At 45.6% G+C, this 16,307-nt stretch overlaps 1 protein-coding gene across 3 annotated transcripts in view; it reads left to right on the top strand.

The window, feature by feature from the left end:
- Positions 1-16,307, top strand: part of Spats2l (spermatogenesis associated serine rich 2 like) — a 123,140-nt gene that overhangs the window by 25,499 nt on the left and 81,334 nt on the right. The window contains exon 1 of one of the 3 annotated variants that reach the window (XM_010617590.3): positions 14,335-14,456. The exons of 1 other annotated variant lie outside the window; for it this stretch is intronic. The gene's annotated coding sequence lies outside the window, so the exon portion shown is untranslated. Of the gene's footprint in view, positions 1-14,334; positions 14,457-14,583; positions 14,685-16,307 lie in introns of those variants that run through there. One more of the 3 variants, XM_010617588.3, reaches the window with a different exon arrangement.

The following is a 16,307-nucleotide window of genomic DNA, read 5'->3' as shown; positions in this document are numbered from 1 at the left end:
TTGAATTGAGTCACTCCGCGGTGCATGATGAGGAGGTCAAGGCCATAGGACAGATTCCTAGTGCCTTGCCTGACTAGTCAGTTCCAATCCCCAATGCTGCTTTGCTGAACTTCTGCATCATTTAAGATATAGACCAGGGACTCCAGAGATGAGCATGCATTGTAAACTCCTGGGCTGCAGGAATAATGTACTGGACCTTATACTGACACTTTTTCATATCCAGACTTCTATAATGTACATGATGTATTAATACACAAGCATATATGTGATATTTAAAATAAATAATACATTGTTGTAGTCAGAATTTTGGCAAGGGAATATACTGAATACAAAACACATAATTTATAGGATTATTGTATGATATTTACCCAAGAAATCAAGTATGGAGGAGTGTAAGTGATTAACCACACACTAGAGGCCCAAAGAATCTAGTCAGGGGCCTGGATCCCACAGCATTGTCCCACACAAGTCCAGCTAAAGGCTTAGAGTCCAGGCAATGTGGCCAGGAGCCCACAGCAATGTCTCATGCTTGTCTGCATTGAGGATCTGCACCTGGAAGGCCCAAAGACCAGTTGTGGAAGCCAGAAAACCTACTCTGGTAGGATGAAGGATTTGTGCCACCAGGCCGAGGGATCTACATTGGAGCCAGGAAGCGGTGCTCGTGGTGAAGATCAGAACTCCCCTGACAAGAACAGCAGCCACTATCAGTGACAGCGAGGCTCTGAGCTCCTCCGCCAATAAGAGCAGTCAAGTTCATATCAGGAAAACAGTCCACAGCAAGCTTCTCCCAGAAAATCAACAGCCCATGATCTTCCCCTCTAGTTCTCTTTTTATGGCCATTGGCAGCAGTCCTCAGGTGGGTCTCCCATACCCAGACCATGTTGATTCAGTTCAACTGGGTGTCACAAGGTGACCCTTAGTTAATCCACCACATGCATGTAATTGGCCCTCTTTGTCTACAGGCTCTGTGTCGATTGATTTAATCAAATACACAGGGCAAAAGCTGTCCAGAACATGTGCAGACTCTTTTCTCTGGTCATTATTCTCTAAACAATAGTACAGCAGTGTTTATATAGCATTCACATTGTACCTGTATTGGTTAGTGTGGCCTAGAAGATGTTTAATGTATATAGGAGGGTGTGTGCAGATTATTTCCAAATACCACACCATTTCATGTAAGGGCCATTGACATCCATGAATTTTGGTATCAAGTTGGAATCCTGGAACAAAATGCCCGCTGATACCAAGGGACAGCAGTGTGTGTGTGTGTTTGTGGTCAGTGTGCAAGCACCAATTTTACTGGAGGAATGATCGAAAAACAAAGAGCTTCAAAGTCAGAACAATTTTATTGGGGTTTCGGGAGGTCAGCAAATTGTCCCACCCAAGTTTATTGATTTTCTCATTCAAAAAATGTTTATTGATCCCTGACAACATGCCAGACAGCATGGAGAGATGAAAAAGTGAAGTGAGAGATCAAAACATCCACTATTTCGGGGGAAAGCTCACTGGAAGATGATGCTTTAGGTCAGGGTCCAGATGTTCTGTTAATACTTGACTCCTGCCTTAGACCCATTTGTGGCCAAAGGGACTTTATTTCCCTTTTCAGTGTGCCCTCTCCTTCTGCAAGGCCAAGAGCAGATGCAAAGGCCCTCTTTGTAGCAGGCAGGACAGTCCTGTGAGCGTGTCTCTATGCGGGTAGGGGAAGTGGAGCACCCCTAACCTATTCTCTCAGATGGGCCCATGAGATAACCTCTTCTCCATGGGGAAGGGAAATAGAGAGCAGTAATAGAAGTTCCCTCCTAATAAATAAGCCATTGCTGTTTTGGATTTTTATCAGTCCCTTCATAAGTTCTTGTGTTGTTTCAAATTATCTTTCTAGAAAAGAGCACTTCTCTATTCCCAAAAGAACTAGCAAAGCGCATACAAACTGTTGACAGGATAAGTAGAACCGTATGTAGTGAAGATGTATCTGTACCAGCTGTATGAGGTCTAAGGCTTGCTGCCGTGAGAGGCCCCTCTCTGGGTCCATTATCTAACTTCCCAGGGCTGCAGTGGAGTGGAAATTGGTGCTTGTGTGCCCACACGCACATTTGCCTGTCTAAGTAGAATGGCACACCTGTGAATTGTATCTGAGCATATTGGGAAACTCCTTCCCCATCTCCACCCCCTCCTCCCCACCACACACCTAGACATATACACATGGATCCTTCCGTGAACTGTCGCAGAACATGGCACATTGTAGAATGGAAGATGTGGTCCTACAGAATGAAGGGGGAAGCTTGTTTCTGTGCTGGTGAGTTCAGGTGGATTCAGTGGGGAGAGACAGAAGGACTAGAATGAATGGGAGGAGGAGGGAGGAGCAGAAGCCGGAAGGAAGGCATTGTGGTCGGGACCCCAGTGTACCCCCAGAAGGCTCATTGTGTTGAAGGTGTGGCTGTGGTTAGGCTTTTGGGAAGGGATTGGATAACAAGGGCTCCAGTAGATAATTCACAGATGAGACCATGATTTGCTGGCAATATTGGGAGGCACCAGAAACAGGAGCTGAAAGGATTGGGTCATGGGGGTGACCTTGGGAACTCTGGTCTCCAGCCCCTTCCTCCTGGGCCTTCCCTCCCTGGTTCCTGTCTGAGGTGAGCAGCTTCCCTCCCCCACACCTTTGCACCACGATGTTTCTGCCCCACCGCCGGCCTAATCGCTGGAGCCTGTGAACTCTGGCCTAAATAAACCCTCATCCTTTAAGTGGTTTATGTCAAGTATTTTGTCACAACAAAAAGCTAACATGGGCTTAGGCACACTTTTCTCCAAATCACCAAGGCTGCAGTTTTAAATAGTTTTCTTTCCATTGGGGCAAGATGCTCTCCTTCACCTGATAGAGTGACAGTAAATTGACTACTAGATTTATGACTGGGCGGGCCAGTCCTGTGCTGTGATACATCTCATGTATACAGAGTTCCCACATCCACAGTCAGTGTGGGAACTAAGTAAAAGTGTCATGTGGTATTTTCCTTGCCTTCTCTGTATGAGCCTTCCGTGTTCAGCTTTTAAAAAATTGTAATGTTAATTCAAAGTCAGTTCTCTACCTGTCCATCGTAATTTCTTCTGGGTATTAGAACATTGATATATAGATCTTGAAGATAATTAAATGATACAAAAGCTGGAAATCTCGGGGGGGTCAGTGTGGAAAATTTTTAGATTAAATACTAGGATATTGATTTGGCTACTGTGATAAGGGCAAACAGCAGCAGCTTAAAAATGTAAAAGTCCTTCTCTCGGTCCGAGGAATATGACCACACGGCTGGCAGGGAGCTCCATGGGCAATGGCACAGGTGTCCCATTTTATGGTTCCTGCTTCAAGGTTTCATCTCGTGTCACCAGCAGGAGGGAAAAAAAGGAAGTAGGCAGCACATGCCTTCCTTTGAACGTCGCTTTTTATCCCACTGGCCATTCGCAGCATGGATGTCCCGAAGTGTAGGGAGGGTGGACACTGCTACCTTGGGCCAGGCGGGCCTGTGCCCAGGTTGAAGGAAAAAGTGGCTATTGTGGGCACAGTTCTCACTGCCTGTGGCTTTGGAGAGCTGGCCTGGGAAGCGTGCTCAGCCTGAGTGGAGCTAGGCACCTGGAAAGCAGAGTAGGAAGCACCTCGGGGTGGAAAGTGAGAGAGGCCGCTCTGCAGTGTGAGCTGGCTCACGCACCTTGGCCTTCAGTCCTGTAATAAGAGGTATCGTGCTCCCCCTGAAAAGCGGAAGCATTCTCCCCAGTTGATCTTTGGCTGCTGTGCAGTTGGATCAGAGTAAATTTTTTCATTGAAACTTTTAGACTCAACAGATTCCAGATGAAGCCAAGATGACCACCTCTGTGTTCCTGGGATTTGAGTCTGTAGAAGCCTTGCTCCATCAGATCCTCCCATAACCCCAAGTCATTGCTGTGCTTCCAAGAAAGCAGCAGGAATGCAGACCTGAGGCCTGTGAGGATAAAATTAAAGCTTTTTAAATGCTGCAGGATGGATGCATCCAAGTTACATTTTTAATTCTACCACAATGGTCACCACATTGTAAAATCCGCCTCCCTTTAAAAATGTCTGCTAGGGAAATAACCACAGGCACACACTACTGGTCACAGAGTGGCTCATCTGGGACGTGCATTTGTTTACTTGATTAGCCAAATGCTGTTTCCTGTTAGTGTCCACATTCATCTCTTTCAGTTGTAACCCTGGTTTTCATCGAAGCCTGACAAGACCAACCTGGATTTTAAGTCACACTGATTTTTATCTGTTTAAACTGCTAGAAGCAAAATTGTTTTGCTCCTCACTTTTGTTATTGGAAAAAGTAATTTTTAAAAAGGCAGAAGTAGATCAAAGATGTGCATTACTTTAGCCAGGAAAAAAAAGAAATTATAAATATAAATATATATATGCCCAGGGGACCGGGGATTTACAATGCTCAGTGGTTCTGCTGCCTGCCTCAAAAGCCCACCTGCCTCGAAAGTGCAAGGTCCCCAGTACCAAAAAAATAAAAATAAAAAAGACATTGAAGTGGGTGTGATGGCACAACCCTGTAATCCCAGCACTCAGGAAGCTGAGGCAGGAGGATTGCAGTGAGTTCAAGGCCATATATATATATATACATATATATACATATATGTATATATATATATATTTGCCTAAGTATTGGATTACTTTAGGTGTACAGGGGATATTAAAAATTACAACTAAAATACGGTCATTTATTTGATACACAAATGCTAAGATTTTGAGGTCTGCAGTAGAAATGCTGTGATAATGGCGACTCTCTGGCTGAAATGGAAAATGGGACATTGCTGACTTTGAGTATGGAGTGAAGAGGGGACCTGGACCATAGTCCACAGGCAGTCCCTGGAACCTGGAGGACAGAAGCAGACTTTCCTCCGGGGCTTTGCACCTATAGAGCAGAAAGATTGCAAAGAAACAAATGGGACTGGGCTAATGTGTTACAGTACACCGGAAACTGAACACACTGCACTTCCTGTCCCGCTCAGCGGGAAGAATAGACCCACCCAGCACTTGTAGAGTACTTTTGGAGGCATCTCACCCCGGGAGTGTGTGATGGCCGAGGTCTGGCTAGGTCTGCACACCCAGTGCACTCCTCCTATACTTGGGCTGCTCCTGGAGTTGATTGTGTCAGGGATGGCAGTCAGGTGTCGTACTGGCCTTGTCTTCCCCCTGTGTCTTCTCACTGTGTATTGATTTTACATTTCATCTCCCCGCTGTGTCTGTTTCACCCATAGCCATGTTGTGGTAGGAATAGCCTTCTAGTGCCTTCCATGTACCACTCAACTCAGGCCTTTCTCAAGCCATTCTCCTTCAGTTCTCATCCTCATCTGCCCTGCCAGGAGAAGGGTCTGAAGGCTTGGTAGGTGTGGGGAAGCTGGGAAGGGCACTGCCAGAGGGGAGGAGAGAAGACCTGACCCTGGGTGCCCAAATGAGGTGGAGGGGGCTGCCTTTCAGAGCATTGAGTTCCAGGTCAAGGCCTGACTGCAGGATATATTCTTTTCTTAACTCAGGCAAAGTTGTTTTGTTTGTTTCATTTCATTTCATCTAGTTTAGTGTCTAAGAAAATCTTTCTAAAAAGAATCTGCACAATCTAGCTCTCATTGACTTGCTTCTGGTCAGTTGAGTATCTGAATAAAACCTCCTGTAAAGGAAGTGAAGGCCACAGGTTTTTCTGTCTTTGTTTTGTTGGTCAGATTTATATGGCTTTTACACTATCACAGGAAAAGAAACCAACGGGATCATATTCCTGCTACCCAAATGCTAATGCTGTATGGTTTTGCACTTATCTTTTAATCCTCACAACATCACTCTGGAATAGATACGATTACTTACACTTCCTGCTGAGGAATAGAAGTACTGTTAGGGACCTGACGCCGCCGCCATCACAGGCTGTGTATTCTCCTGGTTCTTCTTGCCTCTTAAAATGACCTCATGCTCTTATCTTTAGTTTCTCCCCCTCCAAGGCCACAGCGGTCCGGAGACGTTTCTGCAGGACTGAACCCATAAAAGGCAACCTGGCCCATGATAGGTTAAAAGTAGCTCACTCCTCATATATAAGCAATAGCCCAGCCCCAAACCAATAAAAGGACCTTCCTTTCTTTGTTCTTCTCTTATTCCTCTTTCTCCTCTTCCTCTTCCTCCTCTTCCTCTTCCTCCTCTTCCTCTTCTTCTTCCTCCTCCTCCTCCTCCCCTCTCTCCTCTCTCCCTGACCTGCCTTCCCTAATAAAGTCTCCTGTTGGACCTCTCAGTATGTGGCCTAGTTGTTGAGTGTGACTGTGCCTCTACAAGTACTCACACAATACCATTAGGAAGGAGAGAAATCTTATTACTCCCACCTCCCAGTTCCGGCCAAGGACCCAGGGCAGCTATACAGGGTGCAGCTGGGACAGCAACTCATCTGCTGCCTAGGCTGTGGCTGGCTGGTTGCAGAAGCAAGACTTTTCCACTGGGGCCATGTTCCAAAGCCTGGTTTCAGTCTTCAGGGCCCATACATTGCACTCTGTGAATTCAGCACTGACTGTTATCTACAGGGTAGACTCAAGTCAACAGAATTTTAGTATGAATCCTAGGTCACCCAGAAACCTTATGTCTTTATTTTAAGCTATGTCTTTCCATGGATGATGTTCTTCCCCCTTGTCTCCTCCTTAACTGTACCCCTTTACCTGGCTAATTCAGAGACCTGCTGAGCTCTAACACTGACCTGGAAGCTTCTTGATCGTGCTAATCTTGGTCATTTGTCCCCCACTTGTATCCCACTCCACATGCTCTGATGACACTGGACTTTCCTCATGGCTCCTGTGGACTTGTGTTCTCTGTGTGTGTCTGGTAACCCCATCAGATCAAAGTTCTAAAGGCCAGGCTCTCTATCATTTATATTCTTCTAGCTGGTACCTGGCACAGGTCTATCTGTATAGGAAAAGCTCTGTGACATGTTCTTGTATGAATAAAGGATGGAAGACCCGTGTTCAAGTCCTGGCCCTGGCACTTTCTCACTGTGTGACTTTGATAAGTTCCTTATGCCTCTAGAGCCTCAGTTTTCTCATTTGCAAAAGGAAATATTTTCTTGCAGTGATAGGAAATTCTTTCCAAACATGAACATACTAGGGTTGGCTGTAAATCAGCAACCATACCTTGTAAATGATAACTTGGGAGCACTGCCATGGCTTCACTTCTTCCCCATGAGTTGATTCTTTCACTCCATTCTCATACATCAGTGGCTGACAGATCACAACAGGTTTTCTGTTTCTGTGCTGATGATTCAGTCCTTGGCCCAGGGTCTATTACTGTGGGGATTCTCTTCATTTAGGTGATTGGCCCATTTAAGAGGAGACTTTTGAGCCTAAGAAAGCCATAAACTTTACTTATATCCGTTTGTTGTTGTTGTTGTTGTTCCTGTTCCCATGTCTGTCTATTTTGGTAGCTAATGGAATCTCTTGCTGTCCTGAGTATGTCAAGTGAAGATAATTAAGGAAGCCAGTGTACAATAATTAGCAGTGTCAAATAGGAAAAAAATCTGCAAATATTGCTGACTAGCCGTGAGCGTTACTTCGTGATAGACATAACACCGTACAGTAACCCTATGGGATATTTGATAGAAAAATTAAAGAGGAAAAGCTTACTGTAGCATGCCAACAGTAAAAATGTGAAGGTCAGTTGTAAGTAACTGTATAGCTCATACGTGATGCTCCCCCTGTCAGTCCCAGGGTCAGGGAATCCATGGAAAGCTACACCATTGGACTTGAGGTATCCACATTTTGGAGATTGCTGCCTTCTGTATTCCTAAAGCTTATTACGGTAGGAGTCAGAATCTTACCATATCCTTCTTATCTGTGGATTAAACACATCTAGCTATTTCATCAATATTGAGTATGTACTAAACCAAAGTGGTAATTTACTAAGAATCTGTACAGGTACAATTAATTTTTCCTCAAATTTGCTCTACTTTTTGATTCAAGACTTACACTGAACATTTTTTAAAATTATTTTTTAATCCTGCAAAATCTTGAGGTGTTTTGTTTTTTGTTTTGTTCCAAGGGGTTCTTCCTGTGTTGCCCACAGGCTGGCCTGCAGCTCAGTCAGTCCTCTTGGTTCATCCTCCTGAATAGCTGAGACCACAATGCCAGGCTATCTTCCTGCAAAGTCTTCACATCTTTGAAAATGATGCCAAACCCTAGGAATACCAGTATTCTAAGAAACTCACTACAAATAAATTTGAGTCTATATTTAATTGAATATTTCTTGCTCAGTGCAGAATTTCTTTTATCTTTGGGCAAAGACTGTTCAGTCTAGCCAATAGGTTAATTATCATTAAGTTGAGTTTTGCTTTTTTCTCCGTCTTTTTTTTCTCCCTCTCTTTCTCTCTCCATTAGCTTCGTGGTTTGCTGCTTACATAGGTTATTTAGCAACCCATGAGGATCTCTGACCTGCTAACTCTGCCAAGCCTGCTCCCAGCTCAGCTGGCTGTGACCTCCTATAAACAGAGGTCTGTTAGCCACACGCCAGAGCAGGAGCAGACACAGTCACTCTGGGCTCAGACCACAGCCGGAAGAGTGGTCTCATGACTCAAGTACTTGGTGCAGAAACCTTACGGAAAGGCAGTGCTTCTCAAGAAAGTAAGAGTATATCTTTATTTCATATTGAAAATAAATTATGGTGGTTCATTTTGGGGATAGCTTTTGTATTTGATTATAAATGCCTTAAATCATTTTGTAAAACATAGGTTAAAGAAATTTAGAAAGTCACGCTCATATTTGTAAGTCCTAGTGTTAAAAGTGCATTACAATTTTCAGGCTACCTATGGAGAATATGGATATGTAAATCAAAGTGCAGATCTTAAAAGTTACTAATCATATTGATGATAAACACTGATGTCAAACATTTGACTGTTGTCATTCAGATCAGTGATTCTTAATTGGTGGGTGATATGAATGTAGTTTATAAGTAATGTAGTACTTTGTCTATTGGCTCTGATTTTTAAATTATTTAATTTGATATTTAAAATAGGCTATATTTAAAATGATTTTCATTATTGAAACATTGAGAAACTTGGTCTTAGCTTCCTTAAAAATGGGGGTTGGCAAGTAGCAGCAATTTATTTTCCTTTTGTAGAGAAAAAAATAAGAAAGGGACAAGACCTCTGATGAGGAAAGCACAGAACTGCCCATCCCTGCCCATTCTTGCTTTTAGTCATGCATCCTCATTCCCACTTGACATGGATAGAGGAACAGGTCCCCCGCCCCCGTGAAAGCAGTGTTGGTCTCTGGCCCAGGCTGCTATCCTGGGCTTACATGCCTGGGACTGATCTCTTATAGTTCCCCGTCTTAGGGAGATTTCAGAGTGAAGCCCCAAAGCCTAGACAAAAAGAAAAAAAAAATAAAATTCCAGCACAATTCTGGAGTTTATTCTGAAAACAGAGCACTCAGAAAAGGAAGCAGTAAGTCTAAGAGTACTCATAGGAAACCTAGGGAAAAGATGGAGGAAAGACAGCACGAGGACATTGCTGCTCCTGCTGGCACTTAGCGCCCTCACCTTCCTGACTGTGCGTCTATCCCCTCGCTGACACAGCACCCAATGGCCATCCAGTTCTGCCCAGAGGCCTCTATGTCTAGATCACTGCTGCACCATACAGCTTCTGCCTTTTAGAATCTCAAGATGCAGTGAGAAGAAAGAGGGATCATGGAAGACAGCAGGCTCAGGAAACAGTGAGGAAGTGCGTGGAAATGGCTTGGGCAATGTGTTTCACAGTGATTTTTCTCTGAGAAGTAGAGAGCAAATCTTGGAGCAACAAGAAAATATTGCTTTTTCCCATTGATAATTTTCCTGCTTCCTTTGGTGTCTTAAGAATCTAGCTCTTTTAAATACTAAGACGTCTCCGTGGTAATGAACTCACCAGGTAATTCTTGAATGATTCCATTTACATGCATGAATCAAAGCAGTGGCACCAGACTTGTGGAAGAAGTGGCAGGGGATCGATTCATTTCCCACCTGGCTGCACCTGGCTGCAGGATCTCAGCCTTAAGATGCAGGCTGTGGCTACCTCTCCACAAAGCAGATAGTGGTGCTGCCTGGCTGGAGCCTTGAAGATACCTGCAGTGGACGAGGACGGGATCTACCCAGTGCGCTGCCTGTGTGTCTGAGTGTTTTGCTCACCTTTCTTTGCCCAGCCCCCAGCACAGAGCCTGGTGTGGAGCAGGTACGCAGAGGAACAGTGAAGGAGTAAATGACTGCACAGGTGTGACAGCTGCCAGACACCAGAGGCCGCGGTAAAACAAGTGGCTTGTTGTCCCGAGGGTTGAAGAGGAGGAGAGCTTGGTCAAATTATTTTTCCCATCATGCACATGGCCATAGGACCTATCAGACACCGACGGATGCTGCATCCACTGTGTGTGTTGAGATTGTCTTTCCTTATCCCTGACCCCGTGTTCTCTATGAAGCATCTGGCATGATCTCCACTGTCTAGTCAATATCATTTGAAAGCTTGAAATGAGAAGTGAAATCCAGTTACATCTGGCTAGTAGTCATTCAGAAGTAGATATGCACACAGATTAATATTTGAAGACATTTTCCATCTCTACTACTTCCTCATATTTTCTAGAGAAGTGTTTAGTAAAACAAGATTTTCAGTGTCCAGTTATGTCTTTGTCAAGACCAAGCTTGGTAGATTACATAATAGTGTTGGTCACTTTCCAAGTATAAAACCAAGTAAAAAATCAAATGAAACCCTAAGTTTAGTTTAGGAGTTGCTTTCCTGGACCTGTGTGAAACTCAGCTATACAGCTTTTATTTGTTTTTAGAACCCTTTAATATTAGATTAAATATATATTTTTGTAAAACTCCAGGGACAAAAGTCAAGTTACATCAAATTGAAGTCCATCAAATTGAAATCCAGTTTTCAATTCAGCTTTTCACGGGTAATAGAGACAATGAATAAGGTTTAGATTCAGAACTTCGTACCTGGAAATGCTGTGGGCAAGGCCAAGAGGGAAAAATAAGCAGGGTGAGAATGAGAAGAAGCTTTCCTGTTAGCTTAAAAAAAAAAAAAATGAGACAAAGCCTTCCCTGGGCCTGCCTTGCCAGCTGGCTGAGGGTGTAGCAGAGACCACGTCATCAGCGCCTTCTCCCAGCCTGCCTTGGGGTGCCGTGAACTGCTCCCTGCCTGCGGTCTTGCCTCCCTGCTAGGGCCACATTAACACTGTACTGCACTAAGTGCACAGAACACACTGCACCTGATAGGGACAGTGTGTGGGGCCCTGGTAAATTCTTCCTTGATATCTAGGCCCTGAGCATGTTTGCTTCTCTCAAAGAGGCTTCACTTTTACTCTTCCTCTACCTGAACTGCCATTCTCATCGTGTCCAGTACAAAGGGCACCTCCTCCCAGAAATCCTCTTTGGTTAAGCCCTTGGAAACTAAAGCCATCTCACTTGTGGAGCAGTTGGAGTCAGAATGATTTATTGGTTATTCTGTTGCGTTCCTGTTTCTCTTGGTACAGCAGCTGCATGTCCCACTGAATAACCTTCAGAGCGTTCCCCTGGTTCCCCTGGGGACACACACCCACACACCCACCCTCTACAGACAGTGTTGGGCCCACAGGTTGCACTCTCTGAAAGTATATCACACACCCGGATAATGAAATCGTTAGCATTAGGTAAACCCAGACAACTCTGTTTGCTTGTAGCTGTAAATCTGCCAGGAATGGGTACAAATGGAATCAAGACTGTAAGAGTTAGATCTATTTCATCAAACACCTGATCAAGACCTGACACATTCACACCTCCAAATTGCTTTACGGTAGATTGGATGACTAATAGAAAGTCTTCCAGTGGGAAATAATACATGGTATTATATTTAGTTGTGTGGCCTGTATGATGTTTGAGCTACTGTACAAACTGCTCTGATTCAATCTTCAGAAAAATGATTTGGAAGAAATTACATATTTCTAAGGCTGATAGGCCCTCATAAGCATGTGGTACTTTCTGAATTTCCCTGGTGTGAGTTGAGCCATAGGGCAGTACAAAGTAGTGGGACATGATACCTGCTCTTGAAGTTAATGGGGTAGACGAGGCAGGCCACAGGAAGGTTTTCAGAGCCCCGAGAGTCCATGTAGAGGGTCAAGAGCAGCCAACATTGATCTCTGCGCTGGAGTTACATACATTTGTAATGATGAGGTTGGTGGTCACGTGTTTGCATTGGATGAAATTTTTCCTTTTTTCATATTCCATAGAAAAGGTAAACTTCAGTCTTTCTTTTCTGGGCAGTGGAGGCTTTGTTGAAGAGGAACTAGAAGACTTAACTGGTGATTTGGCTCTCGGTGTAGACTGTGTGCTAAGAAGCAAAAGTACGTGGGAGCTGCTGGGGAAGCTGCGTTGTTGAGGTTGGGCACATGGGGCCTGGCAGGGACCATGTGGAGGGAGATGAGGCTTGTGGCTCAGCTTTGACTCTGATATGACAGTGTCAGGTGGGGCAGGGACAGGGCCACTTCCTGTCCATTCCAAGGTGTACAAAGTCATGTGGCTAGGACAGCGTTTGACAGTGCTGGTTCTGATAGTGGCACTGAAAGAGATAACAGCACAAGGTGTTGAACACTCGGAAATAAATTATTAAAAACTTGTTGCAACCAAGCAAGGAAAAACAAAAGGAGAAGACATTTATTCCTCTTTCTGTACTTGTCTTTGTGGAACACTTAGCTTATCAGGAGCATTGTACTCTGTACTTTGGAAAGAAGACAAAATGGAGTTTATCAGAGCAACCTCTTTAAGAGGAAAGGATTATTTGTATAATTCATTAAATCTGTAAAGATCTGTATATTTGAAGTTCTTTTAAAAAATATTTACTAATTTTTCCATTAAACATTTCAAGTGACAAATTTCTATTTTTGTTACAGTAGGAAACAGAAAAATTGCTAAATAGTAAATATGACCTCTAGAATTTTGAACACACTAAAAACGATCAAAATGAGGCTTTTTTGTTTTTGTTTTTTGATACCAGGGATCGAAATCACAACCTTGCCCTTTCAGGCAGGCGCTATGCCACTGAGCTAAATCCCCAACCCAAAAATAAGTTTTTATTATCTGTGATTACATTAGAATAAACTCCAAGGATATTAAAATTATATGAATTATTTTATCCCCTTTGACACAATTACCTAAACTAGGAATGCATGGAAGGAGGCCTAGTACACGTCAGATGGTCTCTTCACTAGCTCTAGGACTTGCCTTGGACTTTATCCTTCTGTGTGACACTGTTTATTGTTCTCTGGAGATAAGCGTTTTGGTCTGAACTTGGTAAGCAAGGCTCACATCTGTCAGCAGGGCAGAAAGCAGAGCCTGGCTTTCAGTGGGTGGTGGGTTGGCTTTTGCAGTTGACCCCATTCTCTTGGGGCCACCCCAACCTCTCCCTCAGTGGCAGCGAGGGAAGGTGTGACCACAGGAGGGCAGCTCGGGTAACAGTTGCTTTGCAAGGCGACTTCATCGCTGGTTCAACCCTAACCCTGACCAGCTCGGCCCCAGACTCACCTGTAAAGTGAGGACAGCAGAACATGGCACAGACCGCAGGGACTATTTATATCCTTTTATAGTGTGTTTGTTGTACTTGCTGTAATCACTGTACAAATGGGAGTGCATTTCGTTTGCACTTCCACCCCCCAAGGAAGTTACTATTCTTATGCCCGAGTCACCAGTGAGGAAGTAGAGACATGGAGAGTAACCTGCTTAGATCCCAAGCCTGGTTACGAGGCAGAGCTGGGATTCCATCTTGTGCAAGTGTAATTATGTATTTTGTATCTTAATGTGCATGGCAGAAAACAGGCAGTGTCTTCTCCACCCTGCGGTGGTCACAGAGGCCCTTAGCATTCAGCTGCATTCAGAGTGAGTCTGACGTTAGGTTTCCTAGAAGATCAAAGGAGCAGAGGCAGTAGATGTAGGACTTGCTTTTGTAGGTAAAGCAGGCTGCTCCACTGTGCCCCCGCGTGGGTCCCTCACAGCACCCTTCCCCCACTGAGGATGCCTACGCCAGAGTGACCCCAACAGGATGCTCACCCTGAACATGGTTCACAGGTTTTACATTGGCTGCACAGTCAGCCAGCAGAACTTCTACTTGGGTCCAGAACCAGGAACAGGTTCTAGAGCAGGGGGAGCAGTTCAGGGGAGTGTGCTGGCAACATTTGCTGACTGACGAATGTGCTCATGCTGGTACCGCCCTGAAGCTGTGGAGCCCTTAGCAGGCGGCCACACCAAAAACTGACCTTTGGCATGACAGCACTGTCCTGGCCTGTGGTGTCTGTACCTGTGGGCTGCTCTGAGTAAAGGCTGCAGGTGCTGTGGTACAGCTGCCCCTGGCCCAGTTAGAAGCACAGAGAGCTGAGTGATCGCTGACGCCAGCCTGAAGGCAAACCTTGAGCTGTACAGAAGGAAGCAGTCAGTCTCTCCAAAGGTGAGGCCTCCAGCCTCAGATGGCTGAAGCCACCAGCTCACTGATTACTCAGCCACGCCCAAGGTCCTGCCACAACCGGGTTTCTGTCTCCACCTGCGTCACTCCTCAGATGACCCGGAGTTGATAAAGGTGGCCAGTTGGGGAGCAGGGCTTCTCTATGTCCAGAGGAAGCCAGCAGCTGGGGACTTCCCTGAGAGCGTCAGCTTGAGACACCAGGAAACCAGCACAGTGAGTGGAGCTTGCTGCTGGGAAGCCTGGGGACCCAGAGGGAGTAGGTAGAGGTGAGAGCAGGCTGATCCTCTCCTGTCGGGGTCCAGGCCCTGGCCCTCTCCCTCACCTCCCTGTGTTTCTTCCCACCTTTGCCAGTGCAATCAGAGCAGTCAGCACAATTGGTGCTCGTGGTTGTCAGCCATTACCTGAGACATTCCCAGGAAGGAGGAAGAACCTGACTTTCTCTGCTACTTTGAGAAAGTCATCAAATGTTTACTAACAGGATGGACTGAAGGAGAGGAGCTACTGTGGTGTGGTTGAAGCTGGAATAGTCTCTGAAGAGGTGGTGGGTTCCCCAGGCAGGTGTTTATCCAGTGACAGAGGAGCCAGCCTCCCAGAGTGAGCTACAGACTAGAGGTTTCCTTCGCCAGGTTTAGGCAGGAGCTCTCTTGGACAGCCCAGGGTTACATTGCAGAACTACAAGCTGTTTTCTTAGGAGATGGCTGTGCAGTGTTGTCCTGAGAAGTAGCATAAAAAGTCTGACAAGCACCCACCCCTCTCACTGCAAGCCTGCCGACCTCGAGCCCTCCCTGGGCTGAGACCTTCTGCAGGACAGGCCACAGTGCTGCTCCCCAGAGCCTGGCCAGTTCCAATCCTGACTCCCTTGGTCCACTACTCGAGTTCCTCCTCACCTCCCTGTCTGGCTCTTTTTGTGTTTCTGTGAACATGTCTGTCTCCGTCGCCAATCTGTAAGCTGCTTGGGTGCCAGAGCTTGGAGCCAAGCGAATTTGAGTTCTGGTCTCAGTGCAGCTGCTTCACCGCTGTGTGACATGTGTGCCCCTTCCTCTCTGTGCTTTGGCTTCTTCTTGTATGAAATGGGAACGGAAGAACACAAATCCATGCTCCCCAGGGCTGGCCCGAGAACCGGAAGCCATGACGTGTGGAAATACACGGAGAGTGCTCAGGGAAGTGCTAGGTGGACAGTAGGAGCTCCGCTGTGCTTCCACGCCGACCAGCATCCCCACGGAGCCGGCATTGTCAGTGCTGAATGGGTGTGTGTCAGATAGTAAGGCAAAGCACTGCCTGCTCTACAAATCAGCCAGGACTAGTGGAAGAGATGGGGAAAGGAGACAAAGAAGAGAAAGGCGAGCTGTTTCCTTCTCAGCGTCTGTGCTTTGCAGTGAGGTGTTCGGTGCTCTGAGGGCCGAAGGGCTGTGTGAAGATCTGTCGTCTGAACCCCTCTGAGATTTGGGATTCGTGGGGGCAGAGGCAAAGCAGGGTGACCTGTGGGGAAAGCGCCGCTGGGGTGTGTCTCTTCTTCTGACCTCCGCTTCCTACAACCCAGCCGCCTCACCTTCCTGAGGCATCTCTGAGGAGAGGTGGCTTTTAAAGACGCGAGCTTCCATCACTGCATCTTGAAAGAAGTGCGCATAATTGAATTGCTGGTACAAGTGGGCGCTTGTCCCAGGTCCAGGTCACTGAATCACTATGGAAACACATGTTTGCTTTAAAACCTGGCAATCAAAGCAGGTCTTTATAGGAGCCAGTGTCAAATCACTTTTAGAAAAGGCATTTATTTATATTCTCAAGCCGTAAGAGACCTAGCAAATCAAATAATTTCAAATTAAATAGAAAATTCAT

Source organism: Fukomys damarensis, unplaced genomic scaffold (assembly GCF_012274545.1).
Source record: "Fukomys damarensis isolate Sample0158 unplaced genomic scaffold, DMR_v1.0_HiC HiC_scaffold_26, whole genome shotgun sequence".
NCBI lineage: Eukaryota > Metazoa > Chordata > Mammalia > Rodentia > Bathyergidae > Fukomys > Fukomys damarensis.
The sequence above is the reverse complement of the archived record's forward strand: the minus strand, read 5'-3'. Positions and strand labels throughout refer to the sequence as shown.